The sequence below is a fragment of the Bombina bombina genome, chromosome 1, assembly GCF_027579735.1.
Source record: "Bombina bombina isolate aBomBom1 chromosome 1, aBomBom1.pri, whole genome shotgun sequence".
In the NCBI taxonomy this organism is placed as follows: Eukaryota; Metazoa; Chordata; class Amphibia; order Anura; family Bombinatoridae; genus Bombina; species Bombina bombina.
Window position 1 is genome coordinate 701,248,623 of NC_069499.1, and position 22,140 is coordinate 701,270,762.

Here is a 22,140-nt window from a genome sequence, read left to right on the forward strand (position 1 = left end):
TCTCCAAAGGAATCTAGCTGTTTTAAGAGATACTTTGAAATTGGGATTTGAACTGTCTATTTGTGGTTGAAGTGGAAAGTTAAAATCTCCCCCCAGTATGACAATACCTCTAGAAAAGTCTAGAATCTTCTGAAACATCTTTTTGAAAAAAGGGAGCTGATTATTGTTCGGTGCATAAATATTAATAAGCGTCACCGGACTCCCAAATAGGAGACCAAAGACTCCCAAAAATCTTCCATCTCTATCCTTAGAAGTCTGTATATGTTGAAAGGCTATATTTTTATCCAAAAGGATACTAACCCCTCTCTTTTTTTGTGTGAATGAGTTATGAAAGTGCTGTGTGTAATGTTGACCGTGATATTTAGGTTCTCTCTGCTTCTTATAGTGCGTTTCCTGCAGAAATATTATATTCGCTCTCCGTCTATATAAATCTGTTAGGGCTGCTGAGCGTTTTTGGGGTGAATTAAATCCCTTTACATTCTGGGATATGATATTTAAACTATGCACCATAATATCTATTACAGGTGGTACGGGAAACTGTGGGACTCTTGAAAAACCCCAATCCTCTATGCCTATATGGGGAAGCAAACCATTTTCTATGTCTCGTATAACAGTAACCTTCCAATTTTAACATCTTATCTATAGTATTGTGATAATCTGAAATGCAGCTATTATAATGTTGCACTTCCTCTTTAACCTGAGTTGTCATAGTACTACATTTAACCTTATATATAACACAACAAACATGTAATATAACTTTAAAAAAATATATATAATTTTCGTGTGAACATTTTCTGTTTTTCAGAAACAATATTAAGCGGTCAATTACAGGGTGACCTTTGAAATAGAATCATTATATATATTCAAGGATTTCAGCAATACTTTAGAATTATAACACATCCTATATCAGAATTATAAACAAGACAACATAGTATGACATTAAGTATTCATAGTTACTGTTCCTCTGAGTTTGAAGCAGAATCTTCTTCCTCTGGGGTTATTTGGTTTGTTGGTTTAGCTAGTCTCTGTTCTCCCCTTATCCCAGGGGTGCTGAGTGCACCTTTCCCTTTTTTCTTTTGACACGAGACAATGTCCCATGGTTTTTCTTGTGGCTTTCTTTGGGGTCTTGTTTCTTCTTTGTCCGTGCTTGTTTGCGGCAAAAGTAGGGTCGGTGGCTCTATATCAAGTAATCTGCAAAACTGTTCCACTTCTGCCAGGTGAGAGCTCATTTTGTTGTTCTGTAAAACCAACAGTTGGAAAGGAAATCCCCATCTGTAGGGGATCCTTTTATTTCTTAAGATTGTGGTTAAGGGTGATAGTTTATTTCTTCTCTGCAATGTCCTTATTGCCAAATCAGCATAAAACTGAATAACAACCCCACAAAACCGAACTGGTTGTTTCTTTCTGGAGGTAGCCATGATGTTTTCTTTTTCTAAAAAGTTCTTAAATTTTATTATTATGTCCCTTGGAGGAGCAGTGTCAGGGGGTTTCGGCCTCAGGGCTCTGTGGGCTTGCACACACTGGATGCTAGCAGCATTAGGATCACTTAACAGATGTATAAAGAGGGCAGGTAGATATACTGGAAGATCTTTTGGAAGAACTGATTCAGGAATCCCTCGGAGCCTTATGTTATTCCTTCTCCCCCTATTTTCAAGATCCTCTAGCTTGTCTTCTAAAGAGGCTTTTAGTTCTGTTTGCTGAACTATTGTATTTTGTAGATTTGTTAGATCCTCTCTTATGATGTCTCCTTGGTCTTCTAACGTTTCAACCCTAAAGCCTATGGTGTGCATATCCTGCTTGAGTTCCTGTAATTCCTCCCTTATGCAGGTTCTTACCACCTTAGCAATATCCTGCGTTGATGCAAGCGAGGATAAGATATGTGATGGAATTGAGGTCTGACTAGTGTTGGCCATTTCTGTATCATGTAAGGAGTCATCTAGCGAGGTTGGTGTGTAACGTGTTACATGGCGTTTCTGTAACTTTTGTTCAGATGATGCAAAAAAGGCACAGATTGGCTTTTATTTAGAGGGGTACAGGAGGTTTTAGCAGGTTTAGAGCTCCTTTTAGTAGCCATCTTTGGTTGTGTATAATTATTAATGTCTTTAGGCAGGAGCCAATAAGCAATGATATACAGAAGAGATAGTGTTCAGAGAAAAATGTCCACTTTGTTTAAATATGAAGTATAATGGTGGCTCTAGTCACTTTCGTTTTCAGTTATGCAGAAAGCTTTTGTTACAGCGTGTATACAAGTCACATCATGTGCATATTATTCAGACTCTGCACTTCTAATATACAATTTAATCCCTTCTCTGCTCAGCCTAATGGATACCTTGTAAGACTTAGGCCAATTATATAAGCCTGTCAGTACTCCCCTTCCACTGCTACGTGTATACTCCTCTATCTGATCCCTCCCAGGAGCTGATCTATTCTTCTTTTATCACTGCACTTACCCAGCCATGGATAATCCTCCTCTCTGTGAAGCTCTTATGTTGCTCCTTACCGATCCACCCAAGTTTGTATTGCGATGCAGTGATCGCGCTTACGGCCTTACAGCATGGCCGATGTTGAAATCTTTTAAGTACTGTTCTCTCAGGGTTTGTGCTACGGATCAGTGTTAAGGGGTCAGTATCCCTGAGGTGTCCGGTGCTTGATCCGCCTGTCTATAATCCCGAAATCCTTCATTAGACCATATCAGGTCTCCTTGTCTCCGGTCCTCTTCACAGAACTCAGGGCTTAAGCAGCCATCTTCAGCTGCGGCCGGCTCCGCCCCCCCCAAACTGAATTAAATTTTTAATAAATGAGTGCACTTCTTTTGATTTGGATTCAATAAAACAGATTGGGGAAATAAAAAAAATAAAAAACTCACTGCAACATTGCAATTTGAAAATTGCGCCACTCAAATAAATTTGTACCCACCCCTAGTCACATCCATGAGTTGCGAATTACTAGATGGGAATTATAATCAAGAAAGCAGTTTCTAGATTGTAACCATTTACCTCTTGGTGGATCACAAAAAAACCTTCAGAACCTTACAGAACAAACTAATTAAAAAACAATAACTGTATGTGTGTATATATACTGTGTATATATGTGTATATATATATATATATATATATATATATATATATATATATATATATATATATTAGAAAGCAAGAAATTTGTGATCATAGCGCACAAAACCCTTTTTATATATCACCATTAATTGCCCATAATAAGAATAAAAATTATAAGAAAAATAATTTGATAAAGTTATAACTACCTGAGTTCAAATATGAATATGATAAACTGTTACCTATAAAGTAAATTTTCACTAAATAAACAAGAGCTAAAAGTGCAAACACAGGTAAAAAACACATATAGCAACTAACCAAAATCAACAAAATGTATAATTCATAATATCTAATTCCTGGAATAAAGAATAATAATAATAACAATGCCTGCCTGATATCTGGAAGTGTATCTGATAACAGTCTATTTGGAAATGAGTGGAATCCAGAGATGGGTGTTCAAAAAGGCTATCCAAAAAGAACTATGGTAGAGTTCCAATAAAATGTTTATATCCAAATCAACAAGTGTGCAGATTTTCTTTCCAATTATATTTATGCAGTTGGGTACTTACTAGATTTCACTTCAATCGTATGAGGTAAGGGAGTAGTAAAAGGAGGAAAACATCCATTTCTTAGAGAGCCTGAAAGAAACTGCAGCATATTTTTCTCCACCCAAAAGGACAAGGTACTTCCCAAAGCAATGAATCTCCGTATCCGTTTGCTCAATGAATGTGGGGGCACTCTCACCGTTACTCACACTGTTATTTATTAAAAACAACAAACACACATAATACAACCTGTAGTGGATATGCTTACAGGAAACAACCTCAGTGAATGAGGTATGATACAGGTACAGTGCAGTATATTATATCGTACACGATCAGTGCAGCTGCTTCATAGGATTGGCAAAATACCAGGACCTGGTAGCCCATTCTAAATGCCTTACGCGTTCCAAAGTATATCTCAATCAAAGTACTTCTTCGTCAGAGGCTCACTGCCTACAATCCAGGTCTGCTGTACCTACAAAGACCATTGGAAGATAGAAGTGTGGCACTTTGTTCCATTCTGTATAGCTCTGTACAAAAGAACAACAGTCAGTAAAGTGTGTGAAAGTGTAAGAAATTATTATTATAAAAATGTGTATAAAATATAAAAGTGGATCTTTGAGGCAAAGATCATTTAATGTAATTTCCAGTGATGTTGGATTCAATTAATTTATTTACTGTTTAATTAAGTTAACTACTTATTTTCCAGCTGAAATGGTGATATATATCTAATGGACAGTCAGTTCAATGTTCCCAAGTGCTTTTTCTCTTGGTCACAATAGCGAATACCTTCTGGACAGAACTTAATTACTCACCTGATTGATTACATAATGTTTTACTTTAATTCTTTCACTTGAGTATAAATGATAAGGGAATGATACTTTAAATGATAAAAGCCACTATTCAATTGGAATTAGAAATACTTATTTAACCAAAATGAAAAATTAGGCATTTTGTAATGTTAAAAAATATCTTATAATTTCGAGTGCACATTAATCAATATGCACTTCAATATTCTATTGACTAAATTGCATTATCACTGAAGAAGATTTTTTCAGATCATACTGATTGCTCATTCTATAAAAATAATGTAATACATCCTGCCCAGTGGTTGGCCTCTTTCACCAAGGTCTGACACATTGTCCCTTAATTGCTAGGTATCTAAATGTATATCTATGTTTAGCGATTAAATTGGTAATTGTGTGTAGGGGAGGAGTCTCTATGCCAGTGTTTGGACAGGTTCTGGGGGTTGTGAAGTACATCAGAACAATGGAAAGGGAAGGTGTTTGATTGCAAAAATTATGTGGCTCTATATTTTACGATTTGGAGTATGTTTGATAACTATCAAGGTGATTCTAAAATATAGAAGGTTTTTTTTGTTTTCTTTTGTGATCTCTTTCATTCTATGGGCAGAGGTGCATTTGTTAAATGGACCCTTATAGCTGTGAATTTTGTGAAGTAATTGGATCTCTAGAGTTGGTTGGTGGGAAGATGTGGACTGTGTTCTTTTTTCCACTTTTTTATAAAACAAGGCCCTTTATCAGTTTATGGCCGACATTTAAGAATCACCAAGTGGACAAGGCTCACTCCAGTAAACCTGTCTGCCCATTATTGCAACAACATTATTGCTGCTGGTGTAATGGTGTAATGGTGTAATGCTGCCCCTTGCTAGCACTTTAAATCACCCTGGCCAGACTTGTCCGGGATGATTTTGGTCCACCAACTCAGAGCTGGCATGCAGGTTAGGAAGCATTGGTCTAATGACCACTGCTTCTTAACTATCGGCTGCAGGCTCGCTTATGGCTTTAATATGTTATGTGGAACTTTTTTATGTACAAGTGGCATTGCATCTGTATTATTTAGAAGAAGACTTTAAAAAAGCTTGCCAGTGTTATAAAGCCTTTGTTGTAATTCTTTAAAGGTGTTTGTACCCTTAGAAAGGATGTAAAGACAATGGCCTATAGTTATCAATGTCTGTCAGACCTGATCCGACAGAGCGGATCAGGTCCGACAGACATCGCTGAATACGGCGAGCAATACGCTCGCCGTATTCAGCATAGCACCAGCAGCTCACAAGAGTTGAAATTTCTAAGCAAAGGACAATCCTGTTTTTAGATAATTCCTTAAGGGCAGCCCGTACAAGTGTCTACAAGGTTTTTTCATATCTGAACTGGAAAATGTTGGATAATTGGGCCCTTATTCACTCATCAGCTTAAATCATTATTGTGGATCCTAAAAACTGCTGGATCTAACTTCTATAATTCATTAAACAAGAAAAAATGCATATATTAAAACATATATAATGATTTGTAAATATTATCATACAGGGGCATAACTACAGGGGTTTGAGGGTACCTGGTACATTCTTTAAAGGGTCCCAGCCACAGATGCTCAAGCAGAAGTCAGAGCAGCTTCTTTACAGGGCTGTAGTTTTCCTAATCACTACTAAAGGATGCTAAATGTGTGGTGACTGAAAAACAACGGGGAGAAAATGGATCTCTGCACAGAAAGCAAGCAATTTGCTGTGGTAAGTTGTTCTAAGTTGTAGTATTTGTTAGGGCTTTTTGCTAGGCTGTGCATCAACTCCATCTTGTGTAAGTGTGTGTGTGTATGTGCACCTGTTTGTGTGTATATTTTTGTTTTCATGTGTGCATGTGTTTGTGTGTGTATATGTGTATGCATGTAAATCTATTTTTGTGTATGCGTGCATGTTTGTGTGTATTTGATTGTGTGTGCCTTTATTTATATATTTATGGAAGGAGTCCAGCGAGTTCTACTTATGCCTTGGTAATCTTATAATTTTTTTAATTAAATAATGTATAATCTCTCTAATTATGAATAATGCAGACCGTGCTCTCCTCGTGTCTCTTATAATGACTGCAGAGCATAGATATGTGCTAATATCTCACACTCCATCTGTAATGCATGGAATTACTGCATCAAATTAGAAATTAAATAGAATTTAGAAGAAAAAATTTTGTGACACTGGCTGATGACTGACATTTTAGCTAGTCCTTACTAAACATGCAAGAAAAATTATTCCCTAAGATATTCAGCATGGGTGAAATTACATATACGGCACAGTCTTCAGCGCAAGCGCTGAAACTGTGCCACCCATAATTTCACCTCACACATCGGGGCATCCAATAAATCCCGCCGGCAGTTCATAAAGTGCCATAAGTTGGATAAACTAGCAATGTCCAGAAATGACCGTAAATACAAATTTCTGGAGTTGCCAGCGAATTATGGCACTTTCGAAACTGCCGGCACCTAAGAAAATAAAAAAAATGTAAAAATCTCCCTTAAAAGTCTAACCCGCCTCCCAAAAATAAACCTGACACGTAAAAACTGCTATATCCTCCATCAAACCCACATCACAACTAATAATAAATGTATTAACCCCTAAACCGACAACCCCCCACAACGCACTATGCCTAATTAAACTATTAACCCCTAATCCGCAAATCACCCACATTGCGATCTACCTAATACAAGTATTAACCCCTAAATTCGCCAACCCAAACTATCTAATAAAACTATTAACCCCTAATCCGCCATTAACCCATAACGCAATAAACCTAATAAAACAGTTAACCCCCAATCCGCCATTAACCCACAACGCAATAAACCTAATAAAACTATTAACCCCTAATCTGCTAAACCCTACAACGCAAATAACTAATCACTAAGCCCCATAACCTAACACCACCTAAATTAACCCCATTACATAAATTAAAATAATACTAAATTTCAATTAAAATTAAAAACTTAACATTACTTTAAAAATAAAAAAACTAAGTTTAAATAAAGCTAAAATTACAGAAAATAAAAAAGTCTAACATTACATAAAATAATAAACAAAGGGCTAGATTATGAGTTTTGCGGTAAGAGGCGTGCGGTGCTAACTTGCACGTTATTGTCACCGCTCACTTTCCTACAGCGCTGGTATAACAGGTTTTCATAAACCTGACGTTAAAAGGCAAGAAGTGAGCGTAGAGCAAAATTGGCTCCATACCGCACTCCAATACCAGCGCTGCTTAAGTCAGTGGTGAGCTGGTTGTATGTGCTCGTGCAAAATTTCCCAATAGACATCAATGGGGAGAGCCGGTTGAAAAAAAGCCTAACACCTGCAATAAAGCAGCGTAAAGCTCCTTAACGCAGCCCCATTGATTCCTATGGGGAAACTAAATTTATGTTTACACCTAACACCCTAACATAAACCCGAGTCTAAACACCCCTAATCTTACACTTATTAACCCCTAATCTGCTGCCCCCGACATCGCCGACACCTACATTATACTTATTAACCCCAAATCTGCCGCTTCAGACATTGCCGCCACCTACATTATACATATTAACCCCTAATCTGCTGCCCCCAACATCACTGACACCTACATTATATTTATTAACCCCTAATCTACCGTCCCAATGTCGCCACAACCTACTTAAACTTATTAACCCCTAATCTGCCGCCCCCAACGTTGCCGCACTATAATAAACATATTAACCCCTAAACCACGGCACTCCCACATCACAAACACTAATTAAATATTATAAACCCCTAATCTGCCGCCCCTAACATCGCTGCAACCTACCTACATTTATTAACCCCTAATCTGCAGCCCCAACGTCGCCGCCACTATAACTAAATTTATTAACCCCTAAACCTAAGTCTAATCCTAACCCTAACACCCCTTAACTTAAATGTAATTCAAATAAATCTAAATAAAACCTACTATTAATAACTAAATAATTCCTATTTAAAACTAAACACTGTAAAATAAACCCTAAGCGAGCTACAATATAACTAATAGTTACATTGTAGCTGGCTTAGGGTTTATTTTTATTTTACAGGCAAGTTTGTATTTATTTTAACTAGGAAGAATAGTTACTAAATAGTTAATAACTATTTACTAACTACCTAGCTAAAATAAATACAAATTTACCTGTAAAATAAAACCTAACATGTGTTACACTAACACCTAACCTTACACTACAGTTAAATAATTTACCTAAATTAAATACAATTAACTAAATTAAATACAAATACCTAAATTACAAAATAAAACAACTAAATTACACAAAATAAAAAACAAATTACAAGATATTTAAACTAATTACACCTAATCTAATAGCCCTATCAAAATAAAAAAGCCCCCCCAAAAAAAAAAAAAAACCTAGCCTAAACTAAACTACCAATAGCCCTTAGAAGGGCTTTTTGCGGGGCATTGCCCCAAAGAAATCAGCTCTTTTACCTGTAAAAAAAATACAAACAACCCCCTAACAGTAAAACCCACCACCCACACAACCAACCCCCCAAATAAAACCCTAGCTAAAAAAACCTAAACTCCCCATTGCCCTGAAAAGGGCATTTGGATGGGCATTGTCCTTAAAAGGGCATTTAGCTCTATTGCTGCCCAAACCCTAATCTAAAACTAAAACCCACCCAATAAACCTTTAAAAAATCCTAACACTAACCCCGAAAATCCACTTACAGTTTTGAAGAACCAACATCCATCGTCAATGAAGCCGGGAGAAGTCCTCAATGAAGCGACAAGAAGTCCTCAGCGAAGCCGATAGAAGTCTTCATTCAGACGGCATCTTCTAACTTCATCCATCTGGCGAAGAGCGGGTCCATCTTCAAGACATCCGGTGTGGAGCATCCTCTTCTTCCGAAGACTCAGCCAATAGGATTGGGCTTCAATCCTATTGGCTGATCCAATCAGCCAATAGAATTGAGCTCGCATTCTATTGGCTGATTGGAACAGGGACGCCATCTTGGTAATCATCGGGAGTCATCGGAAGAAGAGGATGCTCCGCGTCGGATGTTTTGAAGATGGACCCGCTCCTCGCCGGATGGATGTGCGGGACAGCTGTACCTACAAGACTCGTAATTGCAGTGGTAGTGAAAAAGCAGCATTATGAGCCTTAACGCTGCTTTTTTACTCATAACGCAAAACTCTCAATCTAGCCGATAATTATCTTAAAAGGGCCTTTTGTAGGGCATTGCCCTAAGTTAACAGCTCTTTTCCTTAAAAAAAAATACTAAGTCCCCCTCTAACAGTAAAACCCCCTACCCACCAAAGCCCCCAAAATAAAAAAAACCTAACACTAAAAAATCCTAAACTACTCATTGCCCCAAAAGGGGCATTTGTATGGGCATTGCCTTTAAAGGGGCATTCAGCTCTTTTACTGCCCTTAAATGGGCATTCAGCTCTTTTTCAATTGCCCAAAATCACTAATAAAAAAAAAAAAGCCTAACTCTAACCCCCAGACCCCCAGATAGGTACTAACGGTTCCTGAAGTCCGGCGGAGAAGGTCCTGTTCCAGGCAGTGAAGTCTTCTTCCAAGCGGCCAACATCGTCTTCCAAACAGGGACATCTTCTTTTTTTATCTAGGACCAAGCCGGCGTGGAGCTGAGATGACTACGGACCAGGACCGACAACCACGGATCCATGGAGCATGGAGGATCCTCTTCATATGATCGACACCGTACACTGACTATTGAATGCTTTTTTACACAGCCGATAGAATTTAAGTAGCTCTCATCCTATTGGCTGATTTAAATTTGAAGAATGAAATCAGCCAATAGGAATGCAAGGGACACCATTTTTAATTGCGTACTTTGCATTTAAAAGTCATTGTATGGCGGCGATCATACAAAGAGAATCCTCCATGCTCCATGGCTTCAGGAACCGTAAGTACCTATCCGGGGGTTATAGATTCCCTTTTAAGAGCTGAATGCCCATACAAATGCCCCTTTAGGGGCAATGGGTAGTTTAGGATTTTTTAGTATTAATTTTTTTATTTTGGGCGGTTTGGTGGGTGGGGGGTTTTGCTGTTAGAGGGGGGACTTAGGAAAATAGCTGTTTAACTTAGGGCAATGCCCTACAAAAGGCCCTTTAAAGGGCTATTGGTAGTTCAGTATTAGATTAGGGGGTGTTTTTATTTTGGGGGGGCTTTTTTATTTTCATTGGGATTGGTATAATTTTTTTAATTTTGATAATTTTGTTTATTATTTTATGTAATGTTAGACTTTTTTATTTTCTGTAAATTTATCTTAATTTATACTTAGTTTTTTTTATTTTTCAAGTAATGTTAGGATTTTTATTTTAAATGTAATATAGTATTATTTTAATTTATGTAATGGGGTTAATTTAGGAGGTGTTAGGTTAGGGGTCTTAGTGTTTATTTATTTGCGTTGTAGGGTTTGGTGGATTAGGGGTTAATAGTTTTATTAGGTTTATTGCGTTATGGGTTGATAGCGGATTAGGGGTTAATAGTTTTATTAGGTAATTTGCGATATTGGGGTTGGTCGGATTTAGGGGTTAATACTTTTATTAGGTAGTTTGCGATGTGTGTGAATGGCAGATTAGGGGTTAATAGTTTAATTAAGCATATTGCGTTGTGGGGGGTTGTCGGCTTAGGGGTTAATACTTTTATTATTAGTTCCAATGTGGGTTAATGGCGGATTAGGGGTTAATATACTTTATTAGTTATTGCGTGGGGGGATTGCGGTTGACAGGTAGATAGATATTGTGCACGCGTTAGGTGTTAGTTAATATTTTCAGACAGTTACGGGAGTTACGGTGCACACATACTCAGCACAAGTCTTGCTGCGCCTGCCTATGTGTGGTGAGGTGAAAATGGAGTAAAATTTCTCAATTTCTGCCGCGTAAGTCCTTGCACTGAATATGTGATACCGATTTGCAAAGCGGTTCTATGTTAGTTTCTGGAAATAAAAATAGTGGCCTACGGGTGAAACATATGTGCCGCATTCATATGCGGCGCTGTATATGTGATACCAAAGTCACGTAAAAACCAGCAGCGGCGGCTATTGCGGGCAACGCCACATATGTAATCTTGCCCCATATGTGCAGTATATGCAGTTTTGTATATTTAACCAAATATAATGTGAAGTAAAAAAAATACATATTTTTTTCTTAATAAAAATGAGAAACTTAGTAAACATTTATTTTAAAATTGAAACTCTTTTTAAAAATGTGAGTGTTTCATTTGACAGTTGCTGCAATACTCAATGGGACTGTTATGGATAATTATTCCAGGTAACAGATATTTTTGTTCAAGGCACTATGGAGTTGATTTATGCAGGCAACATTGTCAAGACAGCATATTACTATTTTCCTGACAGTGACACCAGATGTTAATTTATGCATACTGTAATTTTATTACAATCTGCAGAAACAAAGTTTGGACTCTTTTACTATAATAAAACATAAATATTATTGAGCCAAACTGTGAGCAAAAATAGATTATTTTCACTGCCCATTGTGGGATAATGGGGCATAATAGAGTATTACTAAGATCTTTTAACAAAATATATTAATTATTTGATGCTTAAATTATGTAACAGAAAAAAAAGTTGCTAGGTTTTCATGGATTTATATTACAGTTCAGCAGCGGCATGTTGTTCAAAACCTATGGAATGGCATATTACCATCCTTTCTCTTTGAATTAAATTTATTTTACCATAATGTTATACAAAATATATTTTCTAAGATATATATATATATATATATAGGCTAGTATTTCTCAACTTCATTTTCATGCATCACAGACTAGATCTAAAGCATTTCCATACTTGGGTATAGGTGAGTCAAATGACTGAAATACTGGTGACATATAAATAACCTTGTATTCTCAGGTGTTAATAATTTACAAAGTGATAACACTTCAAAATCAATCAATATACCCTTCATTTTATTATAAGTCATGATCTCTAGTGACAATTAAAGAGCCAGGATTGTACCTACTTGAACATATTTGATTATCAAATGTGACTCCAGTATTACACCAAGCAAGTTAAATTGGCACTGTGTATCATACTATTGGAGGGCAAGGTAGGTTTCCAGCCCGGAACCTTTCTGCTGACATTGGGCTAGATTACAAGTGTTGTGCTAGCTGTTGCACGCAAGTGATATCGTTTTTTGGGCTTTTTGCGCACTTTAGAAATATTGCTCGTATTACAAGTTTAAAGTAAATGCAGTCGCAAGAGTGAAAGTGCATTAAAAGTTGCACAGAACACAACATAAATACAATTAAAATGACAGTTGCACTGTCTGATACAAAATTAGTCACATAAATATAAAAAATGTTATACGGGTTCAAAGATATATGACAAGATATTTGACTGTAAAGGATTAAATTGTATAAATACACACATTAAAATGTGTATATGTATACATGGATATATAGGTATAGATTTCTATTTTATATTTACATTCACCAATATTACAAGTTGTGCGCTAAACCGGGTGCGTAATAACGCAAAAAAATGAGCGGTATTGCACTCTCCATATTGCTGCCATTACAAGATACTGAAAAACCTTCTTTTGTAGTGTGGTGTGGTGCATTAAGCTCCATACCGCACAAAACCCAAGGCCTGACTTGACGTGCTTGTGCACGCTTTCCCCCATAGACATCAATGGAGAGAAAGTGTTAGAAAAAACTAACCACCTACGATCCTGGAATGGCGATCGCCGTAATGCAATCCCCATTTATGTCTATGGGGAAAAGAAAGTTATGTAAAAACCTAACACCCTAACATAAACCCCTAGTCTAAACACCCCTAATCTGCCGTCCCCCGATATCGCCGACACTAAATAAAACTATTAAACCCTAATCCACCTCCCCAACATCGCAGACACTAAATAAACCTATTAACCCCTAAACCGCTGCCACCCGCTTCGATCAACACTAAAATAAAGAATTAACTGGACTAATAGCTAAAAAATTTGTTTGGTTTCATTTCATTTTTATTAGTTAAATAAATTATTTAGCTTTGGCAAATTAGTTTAGTTAAGTTAAAAAAAAAATGTTTCGGCTAATTAGTTTGTTACGTTAAATAGTTTTTTCGGATCTGTTTGTTTTTTCGGATCCATTCTTTATTCATATGCATTATTCTATTCTGAAGTTTAGAAAAGAATAATGCATATGAATAAAGAATGGATCTTAAAAAAACTAACGGATCCAAAAAAATGAGTTAACTTAACATAACTAATATGCCAGCGATTGCCGAAACAAAATTATCTAAAACCGCCGCCACCCACATCGGCAACACTAAATAAAGCTATTTACCCCTAAACTACCGTCCCCCTACATCGCCAACACAACATTGCAGTTCCCAATCATCGCCAACACTAACTAAACCTATTAACCCCTAAACCGTCGTTCCCAAAGATCGCCAACACTAACTAAACCTATAAACCCCTAAACTGCAGTTCACTGACATCGCCAACACTAACTGAAACACTAAATAAACTTATAGCAAAAAAGAGGAGTTTCCAAAGCTGGAGCTTTAAAAAAAATATAAACTTTATTCCAACTGATTAAAAATAAAACAGAATAGCATAAGCAATCCCAAGCCCAAAAGTTTGTCTGACCGGTTTCGGTCAATGGACCGTAATCATAGACACAAACAGTTGCACCTGTACACAAAATTTAAAAGGTGAACCTCAATTTGATTGGAGTAAAAACATTGGATTAGGACTACCAATAAGTTTAAATAGATAGTGACATAAATAAGCTGGTATGATCATATTACATACAAGGGAGAAACGAGAATAACATTACAAGTGTATAGCTGTAACACATATGGGAAATCACAGAAGTAAAACCACTAATGTTTCCACATTAGTCCATCGTAAATTATCTCCTGCTAATAATGGCGAACATTTATGATAATTCAATTACTGTTTTGACAAACTCATTCCAGGTTTTACAGACGGTAAACTAAATACATAGACCTGATATGTATATATATAAAACCCATTATATGTATAGTAAATAACAAAGAACATGTGTGTCCCCTCTAAACATCCAGCATAATATTGTACCTGCTAAAAATAAAAAACCTAAGTTTACTAAAAACTTTAAACCACAGGGGGCGGAGCTTGGCCGTGCAGGAGAATGGCCGCATCTGAGTAGAGTTCCCGAGCCAAACACAGGCCCTTACCCTTTAAAGTAATCACAGAGGCTAATGTCAAACATGACCTAAATCCCTATACCGAGGGGACCGCTGTAAAGATCTCCTGTTATAGAATGCACAGAACTCATGAATGCACCATTGTTCAACTTCAAGAACTTTTTATAAACTGAAGATAACACACCCATTTCACTGTTATACCTCATGCTTGTCCCTAGTGTTAGAATATATGAACTGCAACAAATATAAACAGCAACAACTGGAACAAACCATTATGATATATTCATTACATCTACCTTCTTAAAAAAATAAATAAAAAATAAAACAATATATATTAGATATAAAGGAATATGCATTTAAAAAAACAAACAAACACAAAAAACAAACAAACAAAGCACACAGTTATGTAGTGTCATAATCTTCCCAATACTTTGGCTTGATTCTCCATCCATATCTTGAGAATCTACTGAGTGGCTCAACTTGTGCTGTTTCTGTTGTGCTAGGAAGAATAACATAGGAGCTGTGATCAGAGAGTTGTGCGGTTGGTGTTGTACTCAGTAATTGTCCCTCCTGTATGTCCACATGTGAAGCATCAGTTGAGATTAGAGTCTCATTTATATCACTATGTGACATCCTTGGTGGAAATATTTGTAACTCCTGTATTTGTACCTCTGTTATCACGCAGATGTACTCTGCCATTCTCGGTGCGGACAATGTAGGAGCGTGGTGCACTTGTTACTTTCGTTACCACTGCAGGTTTCCACCTTCCTTCTAAATTTTGCATCCTTACCCTATCGCCAAGCTCACAAGGTTTTAGAAATTTAGACCCACGATCATAGTACTGTTTCTGCCTGTTTTTTAATAATTCTAGTCGCTGTGTAATCATTGCAGGATTCTGTACTTTGGAGACAAGTTGTGTAGGTGTTGAAGGCAAAACTGATTTCAAATGTCTACTCATTAGTAATTGTGAAGGTGATGCAATTCCATCTATTGGGGTGTTACGGTAGTTTAGAATACACAGGTATTGATCTTGATTAGTTTGGGCTGCTTTTTCCAAAATGTTCTTTAAGATTTGTACATATTTTTCAGCTAAGCCATTTGACTGTGGGTAATGTGGGCTGGACAATGTGTGTTTGAAACCCCATTCTTTTGCAAAGTTTGCGAATTCCATTGAGGAGTACTGAGGACATTTATCTGATATTAACTCATCACATATGCCATGTCTTGCCAAGACAGATTTAATGACATTTATCACTGCACTTAGTGTCTCTTAGTTGAACTATTTCAAAGTAATGAATGTAGTTGTTTACCATTATAAGATAGTTTATGGTTCCATGTAAATAGGTCTGATGCAATTCTTTGCCAAGCTCTCTCTGGCTGTACTCTTGTTACCATTGGCTCCTTTTGGTTTGCTCTTTGATTTTCTTGACATGTTGCACAATTATTGACCGTGTCTTAAATCTGTGAATTAATTCCAGGCCAATATAAGAGATCCCTAGCATGTCTTTTACACAAGGCTATTCCAAAATGCCCTATATGCAGTTTTCTTATTATTTCTTTTTTGAGCTCCGGGAGAACCACAATTCTCTCCCCTTTAAAAACAATCCCATCAATTATTGACAGTTATTTTCTTACATTCCAGTAAGGTTTTAAGTCAACATTCACTTTGGCTTTTGAGTTTGGCCATCCTTGCCTTATTATTGTAATTAAATTGGCCATAGTAGCATCCCTTTCTGTTGCTAGCTGTATTTCTTTAAGTTTCTCATCAGTAGCAGGTAATTGTGAAAATACAGAGTGCACATGCTCTTCCAAGTCCCTTTCCTCTCTTTCGTCTTGTCCAGGCTTAAATGTCCTTGAAAGCATATCAGCTACTGGAATTCTATTGCCAGGTACATATACTACATGCATATCATATTTTTGTATTCTTAGGTTTCCTTCTTAGAGGTAGGAGGATCCAGATGTTGTATTGCTGCTATTTTCTCTGGGTCTGCTTTTAGCCCATCTTGTGACAGAATATGACCAACATATTTAACTTGGGTAACACCGATTTGCATTTTACCTGGGTTTAACTTCATGTTTCTCTCTCGACACCGTTCCAATAGTGCACACAGATTTTGATCATGTTCTTTCCGTGTAGATCCATATACCAGAAGATCATCTATGATTACATCTATACCATGAAGGCCTTCAATGGTTTCATGTGCTTTTTTCTGAAATATTTCTTGTGCTGAGGCAATACCAAAGGAAACTCTAGTAAAGCGCCATCTTCCAAATGGTGAATTAAAAGTGGTGAGCCTGCTGCTCTGTTCATCTAATTTGAGCTGCCAATATCCTGACTGAGCATCTAATACACTGAAGAATTTTGCATGTGCTAACTTGTGGGTGATTTCATCTAGAGTTGGTTAACTGTAGCGTTCTCGCACGATTTCTCTGTTTTAATCTCTTGGATCAATGCATATTCTTAAAGCACCTGAGTTTTTCTTTTCTCCTGCAACCATTGAACTCACCCACTCAGTGGGCTCATCTACTTTTTCCAGCACTCCTAAATTTACCATGCGATCCAGTTCCTCTTTGAGTTTGTCTTTTATGGCAATTGGAATCCTTCATGGTGAATGAATTACTGGATGTGCATCTGGTTTTAGTTTAATGCAGCATTCACCAGGCAAACAACCTAGCCCTTGAAACACATCTGAAAATAGTTCCTCAACTTGTTGCTTAGATAAACCCTTGTTATACTGTTCAACAGTAATGACTATTTTTATAAGATTTAGCTGTTTGCAGGTGCTTAACCCTAAAAAAGGCTTTGCTGGGGTGTTTATAACATAAAATTCCAAATTAAGTTTTTTGTTTTGTAACATGCATTATATGAGCACTTTCCCAGTACATGTAGCCGGTGTCCTCCATAACCAACAAGTTTTGACAGACCAGACTTTTCAAGCTCACATATGTTTGCCCGTTTGCCATAATATGTGCTAGTAGGAATGCAATTTACTTGTGCACCTGTATCAATCTTGAATTTAATTGGTATGTTTTGTGTGCTCACAAGAATCTCAACATATACTTCATCTTGTTCTACATTTGTTTTATCCACCATAGCTAGAAATATTGTACTTTGATCAATGTCACTATCAGTTTCATTTTCATCTTGCTCCACTTGATTCACTGACTTCCTATACTTTATAGTGTTGTTTCTGCACACCCTGGTAAAATGGTTGTTTTTCTGACATTTGTAGCATATTTTTCCTTGTGCCGGACACTGTGTATTCTTAGTGTGTTTTGTACCACATTTAGTACAGCTTCTATAAAGAGTTTGCTCTGCACAATCCTGCAGGTTATTTGCTTTTCTGCTATGAATCAGATTACTTTCACTTTTCCTTTGCACCATGTGTAAGACTTCTGTGTCACTATGAATTAACTGCATGTGAGCTCTGGATGTTTCATATGCTCTAGCTATTTTTACTGCAGAGTTTATGGATAGATCCTCTTCTAGCAGTCATTTTTCCTGTACTTCTCTAGAATTTGATCCCATCACAATTCTATCTTTTATCATATCATCACAGTCCTGAAAGACACAGTCTTTAGCTATGAGATGTAGCTGTGTGACCCACTCATCTATAGATTCTGTTTTACCCTGATGTCTTTCATAAAACACTTTTCTCTGTACAGTTATGTTTTTCTTAGGATTACAGTATGCCTCAAATTTCTCAAATAACACATTGCAATAATTTTTACCTTCAGCAGATATAGCTCCACTTGCACTCCATGATCTGCAAATATCTCTGCATTTCTCTCCAATGCAAACTGTGCAGCCTTCTGCTCCTGTGTCCACTTGTCAGCATCAGGGCCAGCAAATAATAATTCAATGAGCTTTCTCCATCTTGTCCAGTGCTCACATACATTGCCTTTATCAAAGTCCATAGGAGGCACTTGCTGTCTGCTTGCAGCCATGACAATCAAACTTAAATAAATCTGTTTACTTCTGACACCATGTGAAGATCTCCTGTTATAGAATGCACAGAACTTATAAATGCACCATTGTTCAACTTCAAGAACTTTTTATTAACTGAAGATAACACACCCATTTCACTGTTATACCTCATGCTTTTCCCTAGTGTTAGAATATATGAGCTGCAACAAATATAAACAGCAACAACTGGAACAAACCATTATGATATATTCATTACAACCGCTATCCTAACTGAATCAGAGAGCATCCTAACCAGTTGGCAGCGGTAATTACAGCATCACGCCTGAAGAGCAAGTAAGGCCTGCAAAGCCGGTTTCCTCCCACATTGCATGGCAAACACCTGACCGCACAGACAAAGCTGACTCAGCTCTGCACCTTGTCAGAAGATGGCTGCTATCCACCAACGTACGTCGCTGTTTATTTGAGACACTCATCCACAACAGTTCAGTCGCCAAATAAAGGAGCCTGCAGCATACGCTCCACTGCGGCCTGATGGAAGACCACTTAAAGGAACATTATACACTCATTTTTTCTTTGCATAAATGTTTTGTAGATGATCTATTTATAAAGCCCATAAAGTGTTTTTTTTAAAAATGTATAGTTTTGCTTATTTTTAAATAACATCGCTCTGATTTTCAGACTCCAAACCAAGTTTTATGAGAATACCATCACCTACCTACTCCAGCTTTCTTCTGTTTGTGTAAAGGGTCTTTTCATAAGCAAAAGAAGGGGGGGGGGAGTGTATTATATGCCACTTGTAGTGGGCTTTCCAGCTACATTTTCAACAGAGCTAAACTGAGAGCTTCTAAGTAAGTTTTTAAACAGTTTTATACTGGATTTTTATATCAGTATCTGTGCATCTTATTCTTTATAGTAGTGTCTATTACATGCAGTTATATGAAAATGAGTGTATACAGTCCCTTTAACCACCACTAAAAGAAGGGTGAGTGCAGCACAGCCTGTATAAAGGGCATTGAGGCCAGTAGAATATTAATAGCCACAAGTGAGCCAATTTTAACGACTAATCAACACCCGGTCACATATTTACCTGTAATCCACACATTAAATATAGGAGTGGTGACCGCATAGCGCCTTAATAATGCCAGGTGGAGTAAAGTTAATCAGTGACTGAGTGATAAGCAGCTCTATCTATACACCTGAATTTGGGACATGAATCACTATAAAAATACCCCATACAGTAGGAATCATCTGGCTACCTGCAGTGTAAGAGTTTAGACCTGTGAGGCCCAGTTAATATTGAACCTGAGTAGCAGTTACAATACAGATCTCCACTATATAAAGAATCAGTGCCACTTTATACTTGTAACAACAGAGAGTTGGAGGCTTTCACATAGATCTACACAAAACTATGGCTCAAAAAAAAATCCTAACACAATAGACAAAGGTACCAAAAAGAGAAATATGAGCCACTATCTCAAAGGGCCTGATAATACACCCCTTGAAGGGACATTTACACCACTAGAGAATATGAAGGTAGAGACCATTCAGGCATCTGCCTCTGTCATGATGCAGAGGTGAAGAATCTTTTCAGTGAATGGCGCAAGGATGTCACAGACCTGTCACATAGAGTTACCACTATTGAGAAATCGCAAGATACTATTCAAGAAAAGTATAAAGAATCCTCAGCCCAGGCACAATACAATACCAACATGGTGCAAACTTTATTTGACTGCATAGAAGACCTAGATAACCATAGCAGGTGGAATAATCTCTGTATCGGGGCATTCCAGAAACAATTAACCCCTTTGCGCTACATGGATATCTGCTGGATTTTTTCAGGACTGTCAAGGATAATCTAAAGTTACCAGAAGTAACCATAGAAAGGGCACATAAGGCCCTGAGGCAGAAACCTTCAGCGAAAGCACCCCCTAGGGATGTTATCCTCAAGCTGCTGAACTTTAAGGATAAAGAGGAGATCTCTTTCTTGAGAAAGCCCTGTATAGGGAGAAACGCGTTGATGTGAAGTTGCAACCTACAGACGTTGTACACCTATTTTGTAGTTTGAGCTACATTATCTACACCACTGTATTGGAACTGTGGCGCTTGTGAAACCTGGTTGGAAAGATTGGAATAACTATCTAACAAGCCAGCACCACATATCATCATATTGGAACTCATTTATGCACTGAGAACAGCTGACTCAGTTTACAGCTAGGTCACTGACCTAATCTACAGTGGAATCACTGTGAATCAAGTTTGCCATTTGCACTTTCCACACACTATCTCCAACAAGTACCCTGCATGCTTTTAGGCACTGATGAGCGAATACGTTGCTTTTTGGAGTATGGCAGCTACACTTTCAAGTGGATAGCAAGAAGACCAATCAGATTGCTCATTTAGGACAGCGCCCATAAAGGTGATGTCATCCGGCTACAGCTGTAAGTTTTTCAACGAGGCTTCTGAGCCACGCATTGCCCGAGGGTAAGCCGGTTATTTGAACTTAAGGAGTAATTTTACAACTTATCCGGATTTGCTATGTGCACTCTCTGAAGTTTAAGACATTTTATGACTGTTTTTATTCCATTTAATGTGGTGGCAACCTTTTTCCCTTATTTTATAAAGAGACGTCCGTTTTTAGCCAATGTTAGCTAACATTAGTGATAGTTTTTACTGCTTATATTGTTCCTAATACACCTTTTTTAAATCCTGGCATATCCACAATTAACTATCTTTGCGATTGGACTTTTTTATATCTATATGTATTAACTTACACACTGATTCACATTATTAATTCTAGTTCTGCTCACTCATATGGTTTATCACTTTTTATTGTATAGTTTTATCCACCTTTAGCTGCAGCGCTCCTGCTCTTTTATGCATTTATAAAGAGGAGATCTTGAGGCAGTGCAGAAACAAGCACCCTATCAAACATCCAGGGACCTCCTTACAAGTCTTTTCAGATCTCAGCCCGGCCACTTTACAAAAGCGCAGGGACCTGAAGTTCCTCACCACCACACTACAGGACAATAAAATTCCATATCAATGGGGCTTTCCTGCTAGCATTGTGGCAACCAGAGGAGACAAGACTACAATCTGCAGAAGCATGGAAGATCTAGAACCTTTCTGTACTACGTTGGAAATCACTCCTCCATCACCAGACATTCCTCCACCTCAAGAAGAAGTGCATACAGACAAGCCTCAAGACTCCTGAAGCACCTACAACAATTAAAACACTCAGTCTAATAACAGAATGAGTCATAGAAGGATCACAATTCCATAACTTTAAGGTGGCTAGCCCACTATGTCATCTACAGGTTTGCAATTCTCTGTTAAATAATATCTTGTTAAGTTTCTAATAAAATAATGTTTATAATAATTTTTAGGGGATGTCTTTTGATGTACTGCTTTGTACCCTCCCTCTTTAGACAGTCATAACCTTGTTGTTCCTGTTTAAATATTTCTATTGATATGTTTCATTTATACAGGTCAATACAAAAATAATCTATTATATGTAACCTTGTTCATTATATTCCCTATGGGCCTCAGTAAGGCACTTACCCTTATACCTAGATAGCCTTGTACACATCTTTACTAGTAGAGATACATCCACATAATTTTTGTAGTTTTCCTTAAGCAGGTTGTTGACACTACATTGTACTTGTACAGTATAAC